The sequence below is a fragment of the Montipora capricornis genome, chromosome 1 (assembly GCF_036669925.1).
Source record: "Montipora capricornis isolate CH-2021 chromosome 1, ASM3666992v2, whole genome shotgun sequence".
In the NCBI taxonomy this organism is placed as follows: Eukaryota; Metazoa; Cnidaria; class Anthozoa; order Scleractinia; family Acroporidae; genus Montipora; species Montipora capricornis.
The window spans coordinates 45,665,987-45,678,302 of NC_090883.1; the positions used below are offsets into that span (position 1 = coordinate 45,665,987).

The window sequence follows — 12,316 nt, forward strand, 5'->3', positions numbered from 1 at the left end:
TTGTTGAAGTTTAAGAGTCTTGGTTTGGTGTAAATGGTCAAACAGTCCAGAATTAAGTTGTCGGATTTTAGCGCGAATCGATTGTACTAAAATTGCTGGACAGATTTTGGAAAGTTCGGAGCGGCAATGAAGAATTTTTTTGTCAAGTGCGATTCGTTTTTGGCACATAGCTCTAATTGTGATCCTCATAATATTACGTGAAAAAGAATTTTGCGCACATCGAATTTGGTGAAGATACTGATTAGAGTGAGAGAATGTAGACGCATGAAAGTTCGAGCGAAAACCTTTAGGAATGACTTTAGAATTGAGGCAACGGCCGATGAAGTTGATGTGACTACAAAACCTAGTTTTGGCGAAAATGAGAGTGGCTAAACGGAAAGCTAAGTTTTTGCTAAGTGTGGGAAAAGGAAAAAGATAACTTACGATTTCCTGGCGTAGCTCCTTGGTGAGTTTCTTCAAGCTTGGCATCGTAGTCTTGGGTCTCCTGTTAGAAATCTGTGGATTAAAAAATACTAGAACACAAGGTTAGTGGTCGCAGCGGTTGAATACAAATGATTGAAGGGGTAGTTTCTAAAGAAACTGTGGTGCTGCGTCGGTGGGGAAGTAGTATACAAAAATTTGGTTTATCAACGGAGTTGATAATGTAAATTGACCACCGTACAGAGATTCTAAAAGCTGACGTTTCGAGCGTTAGCCCTTCGTCAGAGCGAATCGAGGGATTATGGGTTACGTGTAGTTTTTATAGTAGAGTAGGAGCTACGCTATTGGTGGTAACATGGCAACGTGAAAAGTAGGAATATATTAGTTAAATGAAAAGCGTTCGTTAATACCGTGAGGATTAAGGGTGCCGATTTGAAAGATGAATTTTTGTTCCAGATTCTTGCGGCTTTCCGTCGTACCTAGATAAAGGGAAAGGCCACAGATAGCCATGTGCTTTTTGGAGTGGTTAGGCAGATTAAAATGGCGAGCGACTGGCTTAGATGCATCCTTGTCATTCTTCTCAACATCGCGAAGGTGTTCGCGGAATCGGTCACCTAGTCGTCTACCTGTCTCACCAATGTATAATTTATTGCATAACGTACAGGTTATGCAATAAATGACATTTGCGGAGGTACATGTGGAAGGATCGGTGATCTTAACAGATCGCTTAGGTCCCGATATCTTGCTAGTGTTAACAATGAAAAGACAAGTTTTGCATCGTGAGCGCGCGCATTTGAAAGTGCCGGGTTGCTCGTTGGTTTTGAGCGCGCTTCTAACTAAAAAGTTGCCTACGTTTTTGTCGCGTTTGAATGAAATAAGTGGAGGTTGCGAAAAGATTCTACCAGTCTCGGGATCATTTTGGAGTAATTTAAAATTACTAAGAATGATGCCTTTGACTGCGTGATTATGAGGATGGAAAGTAAGGGTGAATGGAATTCTGTCATTCTTATCTTTCTGTGACGTTTGTAGTGACGACTGTCGATCAAATTGTTGGGCGCGATGATGGCCCGCTTTGACCACAGAGACAGGATAGCCTTTGCCTTTGCCTCAGATCCTTTGCTTTGAAAGCAGCCACTGGTCGCATAAGACAAAATCATCCGCTCTCCCCGGCGGGGAATCGAACCCCGGTCTCCCGCGTGACAGGCGGGGATACTATCCACTATACTACCGAGGAAAAACACGGTGTTTAGCCAAGGCTTGAAAGGCGTGTTAAGTTTGACACACGAATCGCGAACTTGCGCCGAAGAATACTCATGATGGAACCACGGAACCGCCATGTTTGACACACTGGATGGCAATGTGTGAGGGATGGAGTCGGTCATTTCTGCACTTAATTTATGGAAGCTAAGTGTTTTTTTGAATCTTTGTTCCTTCTAGTAGCGTTTCTTCTCTGCCGGAATCAAAATTGAAACGTTGGATTCCTTGAAACTTGAACCTCCTTGAAGTAACTGAATGGGCTTCGGCGTCTTGGAAAAAAAACTATCACTTGCCTAGTTTGAGTCCCAATAGATGGAAGTGGTGAGGGAATTCTGTGCACATTCTTCACTTGGAGCCAAATTGACGTTTTTGTGAAGGCTGAATAACGGAGGAACTGAACAAGAAAGTGAATGACGGGAGGAACTGAACAACTGAACTTAATTTTTGCCGAAAATAGGGCATGCAATTTCTTGCAGGGTCAGTGTTTCGTGCGGCTATCCTTCAAGCCCAGGTGTAAGAAAGTGTGCTTTTAATTCTTTGTTCCTTCTAGTAGCGTTTCTTCTCTGCCGGAATCAAAATTGAAACGTTGGACTCGTGAAAGGACGTGCATGAATTACTAGCAGACGTGTCATTGCGATCTTTAACGATCCTTTAACTAAGAGACGTTGTAATGGGGAATTAGCTCAAATGGTAGAGCGCCCGCTTAGCATGCGGGAGGTACCGGGATCAATGCCCGGATTCTCCACGTGCGATCAAATTTGGCCAATGTTCCGAGCTCAAACAATCTCAAGCTGACTTTTTCTTGCGCTTGGCACAACATAGTTGGTCAGAGCGCTTGTTTTGTGAAAAGGAAGTCATGGCCTCAAGTCCAATTGGCGCCTAAGTTTCTGACACATCTTCCCGTGTGGCACGGTGGCAAACCACCTGTTTTCCGTGTCATGACATTTGCTTTTGAAGTAACTGAACGGGCTTCGGCGTCTTGGAGCTAAAAATCACTTGCCTAGTTTGAGTCCCAATAGATGGAAGTGGTGAGGGAATTCTGTGCACATTCTTGACTTGCAGCCAAATTGACGTTTTTTTGAAGGCTGAATGACGGAGGAACTGAACAAGACTGGCAAAAGATCTTCTTGAAAAATATGCGTAAGACCTTCATTAATTTTTGCCGAAAATAGGGCATGCAATTTCTTGCAGGGTCAGTGTTTCGTGCGTCTATCCTTCAAGCACAGGTGTAAGAAAGTGCTTGGAAGTGAGAAGTAAAAACTTGTGAGCCTTTCTTCGTCGTCGAGAAGAAGTGTTTAAACAGAAGGAGATCAAAGTTTTGGGTAAACCAACGATGGGTCTCTGCCAATATCATATATACCCACAGTTGGAATTGTCAGCTTCTTATGGCAAACACATTCAACGAGTTGGCTGAAGGCCATTTTGCAAAGAGTGAAAGATCCGAATACTGCCAGCTAGGCGTGATTGGTAAAATCTAGCATGCGAGGGCCTGTCCGGGAGTTGAACCCAGGACCTCTAGCACCCTAAGCGAGAATCATGCCACTAGACCAACAGGCCGAAAACACTTCTGTAGTGGATGGACAGGAACGCAATTTACTGTCACACGCCATGAGAAAGAAAAGAAATAACCGAGTGCTTTGGTCCATGTGAGGCTCGAACTCACGACCTTGGCGTTATCAGCACCACGCTCTGCCAACTGAGCTAATGGACCAGGTGGAATCAACAAATGGTGTGGTTGTGATTTCAAAACGCGTCCAACACAATACAAGGTAACTTTCCTGTAAGTTTTGACTAAATCTTCCGTGGTCGATACAAATCATTGGTTTGATAAATTTCACGTATAGAGATATTAACTGTTTATAAAGAATTCTTTTGATTTTTAAATATTGCCAAGCCGTGAAACAAAGAACCGTTGTGTCGACTGGCAATAGATGATCTCTTGGTGGCACATCAATGACAATAGGTGACGTAACTGTGGGTATAGGCCATTTCCGAGTTTATGTCTGCCTCCTCTTTAAAGAGAGTCTAAGTGCGAAGTTTTTCTTATAAAAATTAGTTTTCATTCATATGTAAAGTGGAACAAATTGAAATCACAAAAAATTTTGCACTTAGACTCGCTTTAAAGAGGAGGCGGATATGAACTCGGAAATGGCCTATTGTAAGGTCTATTGCCAGATAATGGTGGATTGTTATCCAGTGGGTTGTCTGGAGACTGGATATGCTTGATATGCATGGAGGAGGCGGATATGAACTCGGAAATGGCCTATTGTAAGGTCTATTGCCAGATAATGGTGGATTGTTATCCAGTGGTTTGTGTGGAGACTGGATATGCTGGATATGCTGTGGCTTTGGCTAACTTCCTCACCAGGTCATTTTCTCTGTCTTCGTAATGTTTGAGAAAGCAGCCTTGCACGTTTCAGATCCTTTGCTTTGAAGGCAGCCACTGGTCGCATAAGACAAAATCACCCTCTCTCCCCGGCGAGGAATCGAAGCCCGGTCTCCCGCGTGACAGGCGGGGATACTATCCATTATACTACCGAGGAAAAACACGGTGTTTAGCCAAGGCTTGAAGGGCGTGTTAAGTTTGACACACGAATCGCGAACTTGCGCCGAAGAATACTCATGATGGAACCACGGAACCGCCATGTTTGGCACACTGGATGGCAATGTGTGAGGGATGGAGTCGGTCATTTCTGCACTTAATTTACGCAAGCTAAGTGCTTTTTTTGAATCTTTGTTCCTTCTAGTAGCGTTTCTTCTCTGCCGGAATCAAAATTGAAACGTTGGATTCCTTGAAACTTGAACCTCCTTGAAGTAACTGAATGGGCTTCGGCGTCTTGGAAAAAAAACTATCACTTGCCTAGTTTGAGTCCCAATAGATGGAAGTGGTGAGGGAATTCTGTGCACATTCTTCACTTGGAGCCAAATTGACGTTTTTCTGAAGGCTGAATGACGAAGGAACTGAACAAGACCTGTAAGAGATCTTCTTGAAAAATATGCTTAAGACCTTCAATAATTTTTGCCGAAAATAGGGCATGCAATTTCTTGCAGGGTCAGTGTTTCGTGCGGCTATCCTTCAAGCCCAGGTGTAAGAAAGTGTGCTTTTAATTCTTTGTTCCTTCTAGTAGCGTTTCTTCTCTGCCGGAATCAAAATTGAAACGTTGAAACGACGCGCATGAATTTCTAGCAGACGTGTCATTGCGATCTTTAACGATCCTTTAACTAAGAGACGTTGTAATGGGGAATTAGCTCAAATGGTAGAGCGCCCGCTTAGCATGCGGGAAGTACCGGGATCAATGCCCGGATTCTCCACGTGCGATCAAATTTGGCCAATGTTCCGAGCTCAAACAATCTCAAGCTGCCTTTTTCTTGCGCTTGGCACAACCATGCTGGTCTCGTGAATAACATAGTTTGTCAGAGCGCTTGTTTTGTGAAAAGGAAGTCATGGCCTCAAGTCCAATTGGCGCCTAAGTATTAGTTTCTGACACATCTTCCCGTGTGGCACGGTGACAAACCACCTGTTTTCCGTGTCATGACATTTGTTTTTGAAGTAACTGAACGGGCTTTGGCGTCTTGGAGCTAAAAATCACTTGCCTAGTTTGAGTCCCAATAGATGGAAGTGGTGAGGGAATTCTGTGCACATTCTTGACTTGCAGCCAAATTGAGGTTTTTTTGAAGGCTGAATGACGGAGGAACTGAACAAGACTGGCAGAAGATCTTCTTGAAAAATATGCGTAAGACCTTCATTAATTTTTGCCGAAAATAGGGCATGCAATTTCTTGCAGGGTCAGTGTTTCGTGCGTCTATCCTTCAAGCACAGGTGTAAGAAAGTGCTTGGAAGTGAGAAGTAAAAACTTGTGAGCCTTTCTTCGTCGTCGAGAAGAAGTGTTTAAACAGAAGGAGATCAAAGTTTTGGGTATACCAACGATGGGTCTCTGCCAATATCATATATACCCACAGTTGGAATTGTCAGCTTCTTATGGCAAACACATTCAACGAGTTGGCTGAAGGCCATTTTGCAAAGAGTGAAAGATCCGAATACTGCCAGCTAGGCGTGATTGGTAAAATCTAGCTTGCGAGGGCCTGTCCGGGAGTTGAACCCGGGACCTCTCGCACCCTAAGCGAGAATCATGCCACAGACCAACAGGCCGAAAACACTTCTGTAGTGGATGGACAGGGACGCAATTTACTGTCACACGCCATGAGAAAGAAAAGAAATAACCGAGTGCTTTGGTCCATGTGAGGCTCGAACTCACGACCTTGGCGTTATCAGCACCACGCTCTGCCAACTGAGCTAATGGACCAGGTGGAATCAACAAATGGTGTGGTTGTGATTTCAAAACGCGTCCAACACAATACAAGGTAACTTTCCTGTAAGTTTTGACTAAATCTTCCGTGGTCGATACAAATCATTGGTTTGATAAATTTCACGTACAGAGATATTAACTGTTTATAAAGAATTCTTTTGATTTTTAAATATTGCCAAGTCCTGAAACAAAGAACCGTTGTGTCGACTGGCAATAGATGATCTCTTGGTGGCACATCAATGACAATAGGTGACGTAACTGTGGGTATAGGCCATTTCCGAGTTTATGTCTGCCTCCTCTTTAAAGAGAGTCTAAGTGCGAAGTTTTTCTTATAAAAATTAGTTTTCATTCATATGTAAAGTGGAACAAATTGAAATCACAAAAAATTTTGCACTTAGACTCGCTTTAAAGAGGAGGCGGATATGAACTCAAAAATGGCCTATTGTAAGGTCTATTGCCAGATAATGGTGGATTGTTATCCAGTGGGTTGTGTGGAGACTGGATATGCTTGATATGCATGGAGGAGGCGGATATGAACTCGGAAATGGCCTATTGTAAGGTCTATTGCCAGATAATGGTGGATTGTTATCCAGTGGTTTGTGTGGAGACTGGATATGCTGGATATGCTGTAGCTTTGGCTAACTTCCTCACCAGGTCATTTTCTCTGTCTTCGTAATGTTTGAGAAAGCAGCCTTGCACGTTTCAGATCCTTTGCTTTGAAGGCAGCCACTGGTCGCATAAGACAAAATCATCCTCTCTCCCCGGCGGGGAATCGAACCCCGGTCTCCCGCGTGACAGGCGGGGATACTATCCACTATACTACCGAGGAAAAACACGGTGTTTAGCCAAGGCTTGAAGGGCGTGTTAAGTTTGACACACGAATCGCGAACTTGCGCCGAAGAATACTCATGATGGAACCACGGAACCGCCATGTTTGGCACACTGGATGGCAATGCAACCTCGTCCCCAGGGCCTTCTCCTCTGCGATTTTCAAAATGGCGGCCCGTCCAATCTCGTACCCAGAGTCCTCGGGCTTTTTGGCCAGCGGGTGAGCGCCCGGAGAGACTCTGGGATAATCGACTCCATTTTCCCAGAAAACGTGGGTTCCGGTCTTATGACGTATGGTTGAGTTTAAACGGAAGCAGAAAAGAGAAAACCGTTAACAGTAGAAGTGGCGGGTTGAAAGTGTTCGAGAACAAGAATTTTAGCCTTACACACAAAGAAACTGGAGAAATGATCATTCGCTTGCTGTAAGAGCAAATGAAGATGAAACCTCTGACACTTTCGGTGAGTGTATTTTTGGTGTTTCAGCGTACATTCCATCGTTCAGAATGCAATGAGAATGCCATCGTGCAAGCAACACGATCGATAAATTTTTTGTGGAAACGGCACAAATGTGCTCTTCTTCTACAATTTGATGTTTCCGTAATTGTGAATGGCTTCGACAAGACCTTATTCCACGGATTTCGCCTCAAAGAGACTGATGTAATGTTTCCCACGGTACTTTTGCAACAGCAACAGTAATCACTTTTTAGCAGCGTGAGAAAATTCCCGTGCGGTATAAGACATAGTTCAAACCTCGTCGTTTTATTATTTTTGTGATTTATATATTTCTGAGGAAGAAGAAATCAAACAGCACTGAAACTAGTTTTAGATTTTGAATGACCCTCCAAATTCTGGGGCTTCCGAATTACTTACCGACTTCCTGTCGGACTGCCATTGCTACGCAATCGGCCAATCAAAAATACAGTTCAAATCGATTATCCCAGAGTCTCTCCGGGCGCTCACCCGCTGGCCAAAAAGCCCGAGGACTCTGGGTACGAGATTGCGGCTCGTCTGGAGAAGACCCTGGCCAACGCTGAACTAACACCTTTGTTGATTAGCCCATTCATACGAACACGCTGATTGGTTTAAATACATTCTAAAGAAATATGGCGGACGTAGCGAGTGTTTACACGAAAAAGAAAGGGCTTTAGGAGGTTGAATTGCAGTTCAGTTCAAGCGATGTTGAATCAGACTGTTATTAACGATTCGAAAGGTGAATCTTTTCCGTTATATTTTAATTTAAAAGATGTAACCTTTACCATAGAAATAGAAATAAGCGCGGGAAAATATACATAACGAGCATGTACCTTAGACAGCCAGCGAGCTGCAGCTCATTACATGTGGTCTTATGTGCGCTTTTTGTTGTTCTGTATTCATGTATGTGCAATTAGTTTTTCCGCGTACGGAAACAAAGAAGAGTTTGAAGCGTTTTTTATGTTCGAATTTCAAATCTAAAAAGGAGCTTTTGCTCGTTACAGAGCACTGCTCTAATATACGGAAAATCGCTTCTATTTTCTTGGACACGTCTTCCTTAAATGTAGGCCTTCTGCCTGTATTAGGTTTAGGCTTATTTCAAATCTTTTCAAATGCACTATTTTTTCTAATAATTATATTGTTTTGGTGGCCGAGGCTGAATTGAATATTTTTATTTTCTGCCGAGTTTACGTTGAAAATATTCTTGTGAATATTCTTAGATTTTAGCATATGGTATTTATGTTGTCAAAAGACTGTATTTGCTGTCTGGATGGTGTTAAAGTAGTTTTAGAGCCAGCCTACAGACCTGTATTAAATACATATTATTTGATACAATGCACATGACTTCTTGCAGAAATGTTATTAGTATCAAACTTACTGCCAGTGCTATGTTTGAGATTCAAATGTAAAATACGTTTACTGTATTGAACTCAGTGTTTCCGCCAGACCGCACCATTGTGGGAATCCTGCATTGCATTTAGAGAAGGCCCCCCGAGAAATGGAGAAAGGGCCAATTTAGCCCTTGACTTTTACAAGGCTGCATGCAGGCTTAACCCAGGGATAGTATTCTAGTAACCATCCCAAGGCTCAAAATTGTGACCGATATGGTCGCCAATGAACTAACAATGTACAATGTGACTAACATTTGTTTCTTGGCGACTAAAAATTCTAGTTTATTGTGTCTAAACACTTACATTCCTTACTGTGTTAGTTTTTCTATAAGTGGGGGCCTTATTTCAATTCTTGTTTAAGTAGTGCACAAGAGAACAATTGTTTACTGTAGATAAATTGCATCTTGATGAAGCATCTTAGCACTGAAAGCGGTCAATACAACATTTATGAAAGCTGCTGTATATCTTTTAGTGTATTCCAAGGCAACCTCAAAAGTAAGGTTTATAGGTGAAAACATTTCAACAGAGTATTAGTTACTAAGAGAAGATAATTATATAAAAATTACATATTCCAAAGTAGTATTCTTTGATCTAGGCAGTGAAAACTATATAATGTATCATATATAATGTATCACATTGAAAACATTTGTATTAATCAAGCATTCCCAACCTTGTCTTCAATCAATGTTGGCATAATAAAGGCATATTGAAAGAATTTGCACTGTTTTTGTCTACTTGTGTTGGTGAACTTTATACTACTTATTTGAAACCTTTTATATTCTTCAAAGCTTTTTACAGATAACTGGATGGGGTCTGGGGTAGTAGTTAGAAAGGTTTTCCTACCATTACTGTTTCCAAATTAGATTGTTTCTTTGGTCACAGCAGTGATTATTATCGACCAGCAACATGCAACAAGTTGCAAATTGGAAATTCCTCACCCACACAGTGTACAAATGTGCAGTAGTCACCCACCTCTTCGGAACCTCTAATTTTATTTGCTCCCGGACTCATCCACCTCTATTGTTTTCAGAAATAGGCCATTGTTTCTGTTGTTCATTTTATTGTTTTCTTGGCCAATCCTGTTAAACCTTACGAGAGGTGCATGGCGCCTCAAAATGTGTGTTAGAGGAACATTAAACAATTATATGTCTGTTTTACAGAACTATTGTTCAGTGATCAATGGAATGCAATACCAGTGAGGGGTCCAGGAAGCCTGCCCCAACCCCTATTTTGGGTAAAAAAAGAAAAGAACGCAGATGGAAGAAAAGCCGGCTGGGCAGGCAAAACAAACACAAAACCACCCCCACCCCCCTTTAGCTCAAGGTCTGAATCTGCCACTGAATGCACTTGCAAACACTATTTTTTATGGCAAGCAATTCAAGTTCAATGATAAAGCAACTTGAACTGGTTGTTACAAAAATTAATGTAGTGTTTGTAAGTGTGTTACACTGTCATGTGAGCAATAATCTAATGTACAACCAGTTGAGGAAGTGAAAAATTGTTTAGTAGTCCTCGCACACATCATTTATTACTTGCATAATGACTTCAGCATGCTTCTTCTCTCATATGGGGAAGGTGGAAAAGATGTGCTGAGCTGAGGTCAAGCAGTCACATTCCAACACTATGGCATCTATAAGTTTTAGGGTAAACCCCATAGTAGAGTCAATACTGCCAAATCTCCTGCGGCTTCCTCCAAGGTGTAACTGGTATTGTTTAAGGGTCTCCTTTATTTCAAGTCTTTGTAGGGTGGAAACTGTTCTTACTTTGTTGGTTGGAGGCGCTCCCTGAATACTCTTTAAAAGTCCATCTTCCCTTTCAGCAGCAGTACAATTACTACAATTGGAGCAACAGTACTGTGGGGAGGGTGGCTGTCGAACTGGCTGTCGAGAGAGCCACTGTGAGAGGAAATTGTCTTGACCAAGAACATAACACAATGTCTCTGGTCAAGGCTCAAACCCTTGATCCGGATTCAAGCATATTGACCATGAGGCCACCATGCCTCCACATCAGACATTAAAGAATGTAGTATAATTAAGTAAATGCAACATAGGAGCATTTATTTGAGTGTTTAAATGATTACGCATTATTACATGATCAGTTTAAAGAAACCTTCTGCCATCTTTTCAACCAATCAAAAGCATTTTAACCAGTACCAGTCTTAAAAGGTTGTCACTAATCCCTTTCTCGCACTTTGCATCACCTACATATATACAAGTTTATTTGATTGCTTTATTTGATGGTCTGTGCTCATTGGGATTGACCAGAGTTCTTACTCTGGTTTTAGTTTTACAATGCATCATTGTGCCCTCCCCCCCCCCCCCCTTCCAACCAATACACTTAAGAATTAAGACGTAGAATAACTATGTAATTTCATATGCATATAAACAGTATTTTCTTCCATTTTACACTTAGTCTGGTGAAAATTAAAATTCAACAACACATCTTTCAATAAATTCATTCTCAGTATTATTCTGTAGATGTCATTTGATAAAGAGAACAATGCAACAGGTCATTTTGGCAAACATAGTTTACTGGAATTAATTGGTGTTCAAGGTTAGACAATGGTAAATCAAAGCCTAACAATTCATGCAAAAACTTAGTGCAAGGAAATGAGTTTTGTAAACAATAAATAATAAATTAACAATTGAAAAAATTGTTTGTTTTCTTATAGTAATTCAGTAGTTTGAAAAAAACATAAGTATTTAGCCCCCACCACCTAAAAGGTTACTTAAAATTTATGGGCATAAAGAACATCCACTAGCCCAACTTAAAAATTAACAACAATATAGCCTTGGGTTATCAGGCAATAATTTCATTTGATTAAGGAACTGAGTGAAAATGTGGTTCAGCAAGGAATTGAAAATCGGTTTCCAGATTTTTTCTAATTATTTATACATTTTCCTATATACATTCAGATTACAGTATCAGCCAGAAATAGGTTATAGAATATCACCTATACAACGTAAGTTTTTGCAAAAATTAGATTCTCTTTGCCCCTAAGTTTTTAATTGAATCCAAAGCCTAATAATCATATAAATTTTCATACCTGTAGATTCAAAAAGGGTCAATTACAAGGGTGTGTAGTGCTGTTTTTAGGTCGCGTGATCATCCGAGTATATTTTTAAGTCATTTAAAACTGTATACTGCATGTGTATAATTAGCTTAAGACTCAATTTAATAACTTCTGTTAATAAGACTTAATAAAAAGCGATGCCTGTGAATTAAGGAAATCATTCATTCAATCGATAATTTAATTTCAGTCAGACTAATTAAAATAAGCTTATATAGAGTTCATTACTTCATGTTCACATAGCAAGTTGGAGTATGTGACTCGATCATCTTGCTTGAATAAGCTTAGTAATATGAGGCCACAAAGAGTTTTTCACTCTGTACTTAAGAGCAGCTGAGTTTTTCTCTTTGATGTTCAATCTGATTTCAATGACAGTTAAATAAAGTGAGTACGAAAGTGTAATAAACTTACAAATGCTCACAACGTTGTATTGAGATACTTTTTTGGATTTTCGTACACGTACAAGTCCTGCTCCAGAATTAAAACGTCCGTAAAAACATTTCATCTTACTGCGAAGCCACCAATGCCTCGTGTACAAACTTAAAGCGTTCTTTGACCGGTGTTTTGCTTCC

The 12,316-nt window shown here is 41.0% G+C and overlaps 1 protein-coding gene and 6 non-coding genes across 7 annotated transcripts in view; 2 read left to right on the forward strand and 5 right to left on the reverse strand.

The window, feature by feature from the left end:
• LOC138046056 (NLR family CARD domain-containing protein 3-like) overlaps positions 1 to 12,316 on the forward strand; it is a 253,105-nt gene that overhangs the window by 59,409 nt on the left and 181,380 nt on the right. The window lies entirely within an intron of this gene.
• On the reverse strand, positions 1,583 to 1,654 carry Trnad-guc (transfer RNA aspartic acid (anticodon GUC)). The gene has a single exon. It is a non-coding gene; the product is annotated as a tRNA-Asp (tRNA).
• Positions 2,350 to 2,422, forward strand: Trnaa-agc (transfer RNA alanine (anticodon AGC)). Its single transcript has one exon. It is a non-coding gene; the product is annotated as a tRNA-Ala (tRNA).
• Trnap-agg (transfer RNA proline (anticodon AGG)) lies at positions 3,163 to 3,234 on the reverse strand. The gene has a single exon. It is a non-coding gene; the product is annotated as a tRNA-Pro (tRNA).
• Trnai-gau (transfer RNA isoleucine (anticodon GAU)) lies at positions 3,316 to 3,388 on the reverse strand. The gene has a single exon. It is a non-coding gene; the product is annotated as a tRNA-Ile (tRNA).
• Trnai-gau (transfer RNA isoleucine (anticodon GAU)) lies at positions 5,909 to 5,981 on the reverse strand. The gene has a single exon. It is a non-coding gene; the product is annotated as a tRNA-Ile (tRNA).
• Positions 6,742 to 6,813, reverse strand: Trnad-guc (transfer RNA aspartic acid (anticodon GUC)). The gene has a single exon. It is a non-coding gene; the product is annotated as a tRNA-Asp (tRNA).